At 46.4% G+C, this 12,767-nt stretch overlaps 1 protein-coding gene across 1 annotated transcript in view; it reads left to right on the forward strand.

The window, feature by feature from the left end:
* TEAD4 (TEA domain transcription factor 4) overlaps positions 1-12,767 on the forward strand; it is a 421,536-nt gene that overhangs the window by 148,818 nt on the left and 259,951 nt on the right. The gene's annotated exons all lie outside the window — the stretch shown is intronic.

A 12,767-nucleotide genomic window follows, 5' to 3' on the forward strand; every position in this document is an offset into this window, starting at 1 on the left:
TACAGGTGAGACTTGGTTATGGAAGGGTAAGCCTACCATGGTACTGCCCGGTGCAGGGCATACGGGGAATACCCGACACAGGATTAGTGGTTGTGCAGTCAGATGCTAAGAACAGGGTGCATATCTCTGTTGTGGGCACGGACCGATGCAGTGAGGTCATTGGGGCCTTTTTTCCCATGGTTCCTTTTTGATGGGGAGGGCGAAGGACTCTGGGCCCCTGGTCGCCCTCAACGCGGCACGGGCCCAGGGCGTTTATGGATTATCCCCTACAAACTGCTGAAAGGCACACGCATGTTTCACAGCGTCCAGGTTCATTTATCTGACGAAGGAACCAACCAATTTATCCGGGACATGTGAGGTTTTGCCTGCAGCCTCTTTTTTGGTGGGGAGGGCGAAGGACCTGTTGGGCCCTGGTCGCCCTTGTGGCGGAAATTGAGATAAGAAATGTGACTAGAAACAATAGGAGGGGGTCCCCAAGGTGGGGCCCCCAGGAGGACATCTGGGATAGGATCCTGAAGTTCTGAGCCAACCAGCGGATGTACACACCAGATCAGGGGGTAAGAGACCTCAGATCGCTGGGGGAGAACATGGGGCTCCAGCTCTTGGCTCCCCCCATTACACCCCAGGGCTGATTGGTGTTTGGAGGGGGGGCGGAACCTGAAACTGGAGGACAAGGTACCGTGTAGTCAGGGCAACCGTCCCTCCTATGGATACAGGTGATACATGGGTCACCTGTGTGGTCCAAAATGGTGGTTCAGGACAGGGAGGGATCCTGTCAGATTGGTTATGGTCACAAGAATTTCTCAGTAACATATAAATAAAAATGTTTTCTTTGTTGACTAACCTTGCTATACTTGCTATTTGATGTTTGGCTTGTTGAAGTTATGAGTTATTTTGAATTATGTCTTTTTGAAAATAAAAGATACTTCTTCCAACGAATAGAGCTTGTCGTCTCGTGTATTCCTGGCGGAGGGAGTGTGGGCCGTTATGGAGGCCTCCGGGTCCTAGGGAAGAGCGCCCGCTCCGCAGTGGGGGGGCGCGTCCCGTTAGGACACGGGGCCTCCAAGGCCCTGGGGCACTCCCCCCCGCCTTTCTCCTTCTGCCGGGGGTGCTGGAGTTCGGCCGGATGTCCGCCCTGACGCCTCGTGAGGCGTTGGGGCGGAAGTCCATCATGCAGGGGGCATGTCGTGCGGCCGACGTTCGCCGTGCGCCGGTTCCGGCCACCGGATACCGGTGGGGGGCTATTTAAGGGCCCCCCCAAGAAGGCTAGACCTTCTTTTCCGAGGTGCGGCGGCGGGACCTGGCGTGCGGCCCGCGATTGTCCCACCCACCCTCTCCTTTGTGTTTAGTAGTTTGGAAAGAAGTTGGGAAATTGAGTTAAGAAATGTGACTAGAAACAATAGGAGGGGGTCCCCAAGGTGGGGCCCCCAGGAGGACATCTGGGATAGGATCCTGAAGTTCTGAGCCAACCAGCGGATGTACACACCAGATCAGGGGGTAAGAGACCTCAGATCGCTGGGGGAGAACATGGGGCTCCAGCTCTTGGCTCCCCCCATTACACCCCAGGGCTGATTGGTGTTTGGAGGGGGGGCGGAACCTGAAACTGGAGGACAAGGTACCGTGTAGTCAGGGCAACCGTCCCTCCTATGGATACAGGTGATACATGGGTCACCTGTGTGGTCCAAAATGGTGGTTCAGGACAGGAAGGGATCCTGTCAGATTGGTTATGGTCACAAGAATTTCTCAGTAACATATAAATAAAAATGTTTTCTTTGTTGACTAACCTTGCTATACTTGCTATTTGATGTTTGGCTTGTTGAAGTTATGAGTTATTTTGAATTATGTCTTTTTGAAAATAAAAGATACTTCTTCCAACGAATAGAGCTTGTCGTCTCGTGTATTCCTGGCGGAGGGAGTGTGGGCCGTTATGGAGGCCTCCGGGTCCTAATAGTGCAGACGGGTTGCCGTCTACACAGTGAAACACTGAGCGGCTTCTTCGAAGCTGCTCCATTTTTTACTTGAACGTGAGTTCTCAGCTGCCCCGGGGGCAGTACATTAAATGTAATAGGGCGTACTTTTTCTGTTTGCGCCCAGCGCACTTGTGCTGGCGCAGAGGCAAAGGGATTTCTTCATATGCATGGGGTCACACACCCATGTAAATGAGAGGACACTCTCTGGGGATAGTGCTGGTGCTATATGTGCACCAGCACACGCGTCTGCAGCCCTTTCTGTAATACCAAAGTGCATAGGGGCACGTAAAGCGAGCGCAAATGCCCGTTGCGCTCCAGGGACACTTTGTATAATATGGCCCCTGGTTGTAAAATGCATTATAGGCCTGGCCTCCCTTTGGCCTATTGTCTTTCAGCCTTCACTACAGACAGCCTTCTAGCAAGGCAGGTGGATGGTTTCATTGTAAACAAACTGTTAGAAGCCGGCTTACCTGATGTTAGTAAAATATAGAATGAGAATAGGGTTCTGGCTTCTGTCACTTTCATCGAAATATTTATTTGTGATTATCTGGCTGCAAGTTCTACTTTCTAAGAAGAGAGAAAAGAACACCCTTCAGGTGAGGTTGGTCAGGCTCGTTCACAAGCCCAGAAAGCAGAGCCTGTGCACTTGGCGGTTTGTTTCGCTTCACGAGTATTTTGTGCAGTGCTACCCAGCAGGAAGTTTTGTAGCTCCAGTCAGCCAGCCCCAGGCAGGGTAGCCTAGGTACCATGCTATCTGCCGCACCCACCCCTGAAATGGAACCTGGAAAATGCTCCCCGAAGGTAACTGAGATGCTGCTAATCACCACAGGATGACAGCAGAGGGAGTCTGGGAGTCCTGGCCAGCCTTCTCTTTTGTTTTAGCACAGTCCTGGCCACATGCTCTGCCAATGGGACGCAGCAGAGCTCATGTGATTTTTCTAACATACACACTGTTTTTGATTCCTCCATCCATCATCAGCTAAAATTCACAGAATACGCAGATCACTGCAGAGCTCCAGGTTGCATTTAAATTTGCAAAAAAAATGCATGTGTTTTAGAACTGCCATGCAGAGACAAAAACTGTGATCATGGCCTCATTAACCGATATGTCATTCTGTTTTCTTCCCAAACCAGGGCCATTTTTGATCAAAGCAATTTGTAGTGTTATGAACATGATGGCTTCCTGACCCTCACAAATACTTATTGAAAACACAAAGCACACACACATGTGAAAGACCATACAGAAAGTAAAACATGAACAAATCGAGAGTGGGATGCCTATATTAAGCATGTTTTCCTCAAACCTCCCTAGAGTCACACTGTTTTCTTTTTGCATTTTCCCTTTCCCAGTACCGCTCTTATTAAGCGATGGTGTGTGAGAGGCTGTTCAAAACAATTCAGTGCAGAGACAAAGAACATAGGATATAAAGAAAGACATGAGAAGTGTCTGAAACACATCTACAATGCCTATGATAAAATTCAAAACATAGAAATACAACTTATAAAGCTGATGTCTGTAAGTGGAGCAACATACTAGATGATAAAGGGCATGAAAGCCCATGCCAAAAATCACAAAAAGGCATGGCGTTTGCAGTACAATGACTTACCACAAAACAAAGACCTAGGGTTAAGTTACTGAACAGTACATCCAGTCAGACACCACCGGATATGAGAATTTGTAACAAAGCAGCACAACACACACTCACATCCAATGACATTGGGTCTGATTGAAAATTTAGCGCACGGGTTACTCTGTAGAGAGATATCTGTCCGCTAAAATCTAAATCTCAAAGGCTATATTGGGAATTTGATTTTGGTGGATGGGATATCGGTCACCGTTGTGGCCACCCACCAAGTTCTAAATCAGGCCCATAATATCCCTCACCCTCTGTCCATCAATCTGACTCTCTCCTGTGCTGAAACAAATGGTGCAAACACAATTCCCACCAAGACTGGCACAAACTGAGCTTGCTCTCAAGCAATGGGACTGTTCACAAGCGTTGGCAAGGCCAATAGTTCTGGCCTATGAATTAAAGTGCCCTTTGTGTCATTGATGGGCTTAAAAACTCATATGTCACCACACATGCACTCTGTCAATCATCTTTGCATTCAAGCATTCATTCATTCAATAAGTGACTCATTCTTGCATTCACCCTCTGGCATAACAACAGTAAAACACACACAAACTTAATAACATATGCACAGTAAGTTATTAGAATACAAGTAGAAAAAAGAAAGAATGTTGCTGCCTAAACAGAGCGCATCTATGCCTGCAATAATGAAACAAAACATACCAGAGAGTCCATCTTGCACTGGTATTATACATACTCTCTAGTTGTTTTAAAGTTCCAGCATGACTGCCACATTTAGAACTAATGTGTTGGTCATCTTAGAATGGTAAAACAATGATACTTTATGGATAACAGCATTCCATAATGGTCTTTCGGTTTACAATAAGTGGTCATGTGGGATGCACCACACTGCAGATAAAATGAGCTGCAAGCAGGCAGCCCGTTAGCACTGCCTGGGAAACTGTAGCATCCACTTAAGGAAGAATTAAAAGAAAAAGAGGAGAAGTAAATAAATGAAAAGGTTTTATAAATGGAGACAATTAAAACCCATAGAACTAGCCAACAAGACCAGACACTGAAGCACACTCATTTTCAGGTTGATGCACCCATGTCATCAGAAAAGAGCCAATGACTGATGTGGACTGAAGCATAACCCACGCATCGTACTGTAGTGGATGAAGCAGAGTACAAATTACACTCATGCAGACTATTAGACCTGGCAGCTATGTGGCGTGTCCCCCCTGTCTTTTTGCCTTCTGACCTCCTGTTTTTATGGTATACTGGACTCTGTTTTTGTTGGTTTATTGTCCCTTTGCACTTTACCACTGCTGATCGGTGCTAAAGTGCAAGTGCTCCCTAGGTAAATTGTATTGGTGATTGGGTTATCCATGATTGGCATATTTGATTTACTGGTAAGTCCCTAGTACAGTGCACTGGAGGTGCCCAGGGCCTGTAAATCAAATGCTACTAGTGGACCTGCAGCACTGGTTGTGCCACCCACATGAGTAGCCCTGTAAACATGGCTCAGACCTGCCACTGCAGTGTCTGTGTGTGCAGTTTTAAACTGCCAATTCGACTTGGCAAGTGTACCCACTTGCCAGGCCTAAACCATCCCTTTTTATATATGTAAGGCACCCCTAAGGTATGCCCTAGGTAGCCCCCTGGGCAGGGTGCAGTGTATTTAAAAGGCACAACATGTACTGGTGTGTTTTACATGACTTAACAGTGAAATACTGCCAAATTCGGGTTTCACTGTTGCAACGCCTATCTCTCTCATAGGTTAACATGAGGGCTGCCTTTAAATAACTTTAAAGCGCAGATTCCCTTTGAGAGCAGATAGAAATATGGGGTTTAGGGTCTCTGAACTCACAATTTAAAAATAAATCTTTTAGTGAACTTGGTTTTTGGATTGTGAGTTTGAAAATGCCACTTTTAGAAAGTAGGTATTTGCTTGCTTAAACCATTCTGTGACTCTGCCTGTTGGTGGATTCCCCATCTGGGTCAGTTTGACAGTTGGGCTTTTTACACCTCTCCTCTAGACAGTGACACAAAGGGGGCTGGGATGTAGCCTGCATATCCTGATGAGCCATCTGAGCTAGAGTGGAGGGAGGAGTGGTTGCTTACACCTGAAGGGACTGTGCCTGCCCACACACAATGCAATCTCCAACCACCTGGTGTGTGTCTGGGGACTGGCCTGGACAAGGAAGGACCTTGCAAACACTTGAGACTTTGCTTTGAAGTTTGCCAACCTCAAAGACAGAAAGGGGTATAAGTATTGGATCCAAAACCCCAGACTTTTAGAATCTTTCTGGAACCCAGAGGAACCTCTGCCCAGGTGAAGAGCTGATGATATGGAAGAGGAGTACTGTCCCTTTGCTGTGTTGCTTGGCTGGACTGGCCTGCAGTTGCTGCTTCTGCCTGAAAAGAGTGCAAAGGGTGAACTTTGCTGTGTGTCTTGCTTGAGAAAGTTCTCCAAGGGTTTGGAGTAGAGCTTGCCTCCTGTTGGAAGTCTCAGGGACCCCAAAGACTTCAATTTCCTTGACCTTCAGCACTGGGAACTGTGTGTTTTATGCTGTTCAAGAGGACAAACCACCGCAATGCCGCCAATGACGACACTGGCCTGCACCGTGATCTGACGACGACACACGGAGCCGCACTGCCCTGCTTCGCACCACGATCCTGGTCTCACCGACGGAGTCATCGGATGACTTCATCATAATGCTGCTCGCACCATGACCTGTGGGCCTCGCACTCCGGCATCGCCTGCTCACACCACAGCCTGGGCATCCCTGACGATGCTGATCCTACTGACACCGGCGCCACTGCCTGTACCGTGGCCTGTGGACACCACTCGTGAGGTACACGAAGCCCCGTCACGCACCGCAGCCCCGGTCCACCGACGCCAGCATCATTGACTCCAGTGTCATCACCAGACATCCCTGCCTGCCCTGGGCCTGTGGACACCGCTTGTGAAGGTCACAAAGCACTGTCCCGTTCCACACCGCTGGCTTAGGCCTGCCGACGACAGCGCTTCAGCAACAACGCCACTGCCTGCACTGTGACCTGGTGACACTGTACGTCACACCGCCCTGCTTCACACCACAGCCCTGGTCTCACCGACGCCTCTGGACGGCGTCACCGAGTCGCTGTCTGCACCGTGTGGGCACCGCATGTCCCATCGTCCCGTTTCGCACCGCAGCCCCAACACCGTCCACATGTCGCATCGTCCCGCTTCGCACCGCAGCCCCGACGCAATCCACGCCAGAGCTCCTGACTTCATCAGCCCGGAGTTCGATCCACAACACGTGTGACTTCAAGGTCCCGACGATCCCCGCACTGACTCCGAACTGACGCCGCGACGCCAGTAGCGCAGCTCTACGGAGCTCACTGTGAGGATTACAATGCCCTGCAAATCCAAAGGTACTGTTTGAGGGTCTTCCCAACACCATAGCTGGCCCGTGACGCCACGGGCAGCCTGAACTGTTGGTTTTGTTGATCACGATGCCGTGATAGCCCTAGGTGGAACTATCAATTTCAAGGAACTGTATTTTTGAATAAATCTTGAAGAATTCATATATTTATTTCTGTATGGTGGATTATTTTTATCGGATTTGGTCTTGTTTTATATAGATACATATTGGCTATGTTTCTAAAACTGGTGTGGTGTCCTTTTGTAGTGTTTTCACTGTGTTACTGTGTGTTATGTGCAAATGCTTTACACGTTGCTTCAGAGATAAGCCTGACTGCTCGTGCCAAGCTACCAAGGGAGTGAGCAGGGGTTATCTGAGAGGGTATCTCCCTTATCTTGACTAGAGTTGAGGGTCCCTACTTGGACAGGGTGCAGACCGACTCCCAACCAGAGACCCCATTTCTAACACAGACCAATGGGAGAAGAGGGCTAACCTAAATGCCTTATATGCATCTGTATGGTATATGTTTATTTATATGGATGTATGCATTTATTGTTTTTTTTATTGCAAGATCCTGAAAGACCGCTAAGGCGGTAAGGCTTTCTGAATGGATTCTAGTAAAAATAATTGAAGGGCAAATTGTAAACCTTTAGGGCTTGTCATAGGGGGGTAACCAACACCAAAAATCTTCCCTACAAAGGTAATATGTGAGATTTCATGTCTGTAGGTGTAAATAGAAAGAAAAAGCAATACACTCTTATAATGCTTATTGGGTTTAACATATGCTTTCACAATCAGCATGTTAGGCCTACTGCCTTTTTCATAACTTTCCAGGACACACAATCAGACCTATACCTTTTATCATTTGCTTGTCACCATAACTCGTTCATATGTACTGTATGGGCGTAAGCTTCCCCACACGGCAACCATCAAGTAAACAAAAAATACAAATATGTATGAAATTACAATTGTCAAAACAATATAAAATTCCTCCTAAGAGAGCCTAATAAGGCCTGCCATAATGCAAATATTCTATCCACAAGGTTTCTTGGGGTGGGTCACCAACACCAAAACCCTTGCCTTCTGTGGTAATCTGTGAGATTCCATATAAAAAAATCCTGCATTACAGCTCTAGCGCAGTGTAATAACAATCCACCCTTAAAAGCCAATTCCCTTAAACGCATGCTGTTTACAGTATGTAAGCAAAGCCTACTTGCTTTATCATAACTTGTCATTATAAACTGATCACATCTAAAGAATCTGACATAACACTTCCCATTGAAGAGGTAAGGTGCATAGGTTTTACCATTGGATTGACACTATAATCAACACAGGTCTACTGGATTGCACACATACTGGCAACCATCATACATACAGTTTTAAAAGTACAAATACATACAAAATAACAATTGGCAAAACAATATACAGATCATGTCAACAGGGGCTAACAAGAATCATCACAATGAATATCTTCTGTTCCCAGGGTTTGTCAGAGTGAAGGACCAACACCAAAATGTTTGCCTACTATGGTAATTTGGGAGCTTACGTGTAGCAAAATACCTCTCTACAGCTGGTAACGTTGTGTGATAACAATCTCTTGTTAGACACATAGTAGCATTTAACAGATGTTTTTCACAATAATTAAGCTGAGACTAGTGCCTTTGTCATAATGAATCATATTAAACAATCTAGACCTATTGCATTTTGCAAAACTTTTCCATGTGTAGCAAAAAGATCTATAGATGTTATTCTTGTCTTTTCACCATAACCAACTCTGGTCTACTGTACTGTGTGTAAACTCTCCTACAAGTCAACCATCAGGCATAAATACAGTCCGAACACTGCAAAGCTATACAAAATTACAGTTGGATAAGCAAAGTACTATAATTATTAAGACGGTCTAATAAGGATTCTCACAGTACTAATCTTCTACATGCATGATTTGTCACAGGATGAAACAACACCAGATCCCTTGCCTACTAAAGTAATCTGTGAGATTCCATTGAAAAAAAAATTCTCTGTAGGTTTTCACAATAAATATGTCACACCTATTGCCTATATCATAATATTTCATATTAAACAGATCAGGTCTACAGCCATGATCATTCGCTTGCCACCATAACCAACTCAGTCCTGCTATATAGAGTACCAGGCTTTGCCACAAGCCAAAAAGCACTTTTTTCCATTAGAAACAAACAAGCACTTTCTTCAGCCAAATCAAGTCATGTTCCTAGGAACCCAACATGTGGGTGAAGCCTAAGCTCTTCTCTTAGTAGTACTCTGACAATTCTTTTTTTGTTGATCACATAAGGTCTGATCATAGCTGTGCAGTCACGCCAGACCTAAAAAGGCATTAAAACCGAACTTCAGTTGCAATTGTTATACAAAAATGGCTGAGTGATGCAATTGTTATACAAAAATGGCTGAGTGAAGGCAAAGATACCGTTCCTTTCACACAAAACACACATTGTAATAAACCCTGAGATCCATTTTATGAACTGCCCTGCCATCCTGATACTCATCAGTAGACAGACTGGAAGTTAACAGTATGTGGCATACCAGGAGCGTAGTCGGCCAACTCCATTACTACCCATTGGGGTGTCTTCTGCACAAACATTCTTAGAATCCACCCTAGGAATATTACCACAATACGTAAAAAAATAGTAATGGCCCTTCATAATGAAAACATTTACACCCCAAAACCACAGCCCACAGAGGTCACATATAATAGACGAAGTGCCATGGCATAATGCGCAATGAGATACTCTACACCTTACAAGAATGGAACCTCTTTATACTTATGCAAGAAACAACCTAGGAGAGTTACAGTCCAAAGTCAGAGAATGAGGAAGCCACAGATGAAGTCAATACAAGGATTACCTCACTTTTATTCACAGAGTGCAGGCTCAGGCCCTGTAGCCTGAAAAAAAGTGGATTGGGCCAGGGCCTAGGGGGTTATGCAAATTGTATATTAATACAATAAAAAAAGGAAGGGGTGTGCTGTGCATGAGTTCCCCTCTCTGAACCACAAAATGGCCCTAGGGACATAATCTCCCAAGGTTTGATGTATCATTTATTTAACTGGAGTGATGGGCATGGTGCCCTGGAGACCCCCATCACTTGAGGGCTAAATGCATTATTATTTTTTGGGGGGAGAAGGGCTGTAGAGCCACTTCCCTGAGCCACATATTGGCCTTGGGGACCCCATCCCCGCCACCTGCTGCTAGACACTGTCCGGTGGACACCATCCCCTGGGACATCACTGTGTGCTTTTTCCTGCCCAGGTGAATGCAGGCATAGAACATTTCATTGCTCTTACACATCAGGAGCAGAAACAAAAGCTGCTCTGGCAAAGGAGGGCAAACCGTGAAGCCGGCTTCTGCCAACACTAGAGGATGAGTGCTGGATGGGGTGCTGGCAGGACTGCTAGGGTCATGGGCCTCCCGCCACATCCACAGTAGGCCCGGGGCACCCATCCACAAAAAAGAAACATGGCTGGCTCCTGCCAGCAACCAGGATGGGAAACGGCTGGGGAGCCAGCACAGCTGCAAGCATCATTGGCCTCCTCCCGTAGCCACCAATTTTTTTTTTAAATGGTGATGTAATGGATGGGACTGCGGCACCCACCAAAAAAATGTAGGCAGCTCCCGCCAACACACCAAATAGGGTGATAGTTGGGTAGCTGGTGGACCACGGTGCCTTGGGCCTCCCCTGCAGCCACAGGAAGATAAGACTTATGAAAGAGGGAAATTTTTGACACATTAATGAAACACACTGAACATCCACTTGCAGACACATCCTTCCTCTAGAGGGGTAGACAGCGACTGGGGCCAGTCATATACCCACTATGGAGGAATGTATTTCTGCTGCTTTTACTCAAAATATTTTATCAACCAACATCCCACGCTTCGCCTGCCATGTTTGTGACACTAGCTATCACAAACTTGAACTATGCAATTAGCAGACTCATCAACAACTTTGTATATCTTCCCATTGAATGTCTTCATGTTTCATTGGCTAGCAATCTCTTGTACCATAACTGCTCAAGTCAAATGTTTTATCTGACACCACTTTGGCATGTGAAACGAGGAAAGAGCGTGTCATGGAGCCAGACAATTCTCATGCTTGGTTTTGAAGATGGAGATCAGATGGCATTGGCTCGTGTGTGTGTGCAGGGTGGTATTTGTGAAGCCCCTATCGTGGCTTGCCTCCATAAGAAAGAGCACTTCCTTCGGAACATCAGCATATTATTAGGGGACAGCCAATCACTAAAGGAGAAATGGACACATAACACGATCCAGATAATGCATGCTTTATTTTTTCTAAGAGAGTGCCTCTTTCTCTCTAATAATGCCAAGTGACTACCTGCCAACACTTTCCAATCTGGTCTAATGTCTGCTCCCACTTTTCTTTAAGACTATCCCTATTGCTTAAAGTTAGCCTAAAATAAGCTTTGGTCAGTCTAAATTCTGGGACTCAAGTCGTTTTCAGACAGCCAAAAGGCCACTCTGGCACTATTATAAGGTCTCTTCTGAAACATGAAACAAATGAGATCCCACTGTTTTCACTTCTCCAACTGTGCACAGTGCCCAGGGAAGCTACACCTCCATTAGGAGGGCTTCAGCCAAACCTTCCACCTGGGACACCGCCCAAGTCCTTATTCTGCCCCATTGTTGTGTCTGTCCCCAATGCTCTACAGAGGTGGTGTTAGAATGCTGCCAGACTTGGGGCATGCGCTGGCCCTACCCCTGCCATGTGGAGGGTGTTGGCACAGTGACAACTGGTGGTCCATGCCCCTCTGGATGTTTGACAGGCTCAAGAATTTAAGTAAAAGGCCAGGTTAGGAGGTGCCGGGTGGGCGCACCCCACCACAGCCCACATTGCTCCATATCCTAGAGCTGAACAAGAAGTGCATGCAGACATACAAATGGAACCTGAAGCCTGGCACATGTGCACATTATTCCCTCCCACAGATGAGCCAACAGTGTTGAATGGAGCCGCCACCTGAGCGCAACGGTTGTGGCAAGACATTGGGACATTTGGGAATACATTGGATCAGGTGTTGCACATATTCCAAAGGCGAGTCCTCTGCCTAAGGAAGCACATCATTCACATATATTTCTTTACTACCTGAAAGCGACTACCTGGTGGAGAGCTAGAAGGTTAAAAAGATTGTATAAAAAGTGAGAAGAAAACACACCGAGAATGCAGGAGGAAGTGCAAGTCATGTCAGGCCCTTCAGCAGGGCAGGGACTTGGTTATTTTTAGGACTGTTCGCACTTTCCTCATCCCTGTCATAGCAAACCACAGGGCTTAGGCGGGTGATACTTAGAGTTGTGTGTGAACAGCTTCACTGCCAGCTCCTCTTGCACCTGTCAGTAGCGTTAACTCCAAGTCTGTGCCTTTTTCTGTGGAACCCCAGAGAGGCTGCCCTTCTTTATTTACACCCTCTTTACTTATTTAGCTCTGGGGTTTCTGCCAAGAAATAAGGCCGGGGGTGTTATGCACATGATGTTTCACAGGCCAGGGAATGCAAATAAAGGAATGATTTCATAGTTGGATCTAACGCAAAGCACCTGTGAAAGATGCTAGCCACCCACTGCGATGTTGCATAATACGCTATTAAAATGATTTCCATTGCCCAGAATTAATGTCTTTATTGCAAAAGATTCCCCATAGTACTCCCCATATGGTGATCCACCCAGAAGACACAATATTGTTCCGTCAGTTTATGCTGTTATGCCAATTTATGCCTGTTGCAAGCTAGTGGTTGGAATGACCCTTGCGGAGGCCCTAACCAATGGGATAAGGGTTCC

Source organism: Pleurodeles waltl, chromosome 4_1, assembly GCF_031143425.1.
Source record: "Pleurodeles waltl isolate 20211129_DDA chromosome 4_1, aPleWal1.hap1.20221129, whole genome shotgun sequence".
NCBI classification, from domain to species: Eukaryota; Metazoa; Chordata; class Amphibia; order Caudata; family Salamandridae; genus Pleurodeles; species Pleurodeles waltl.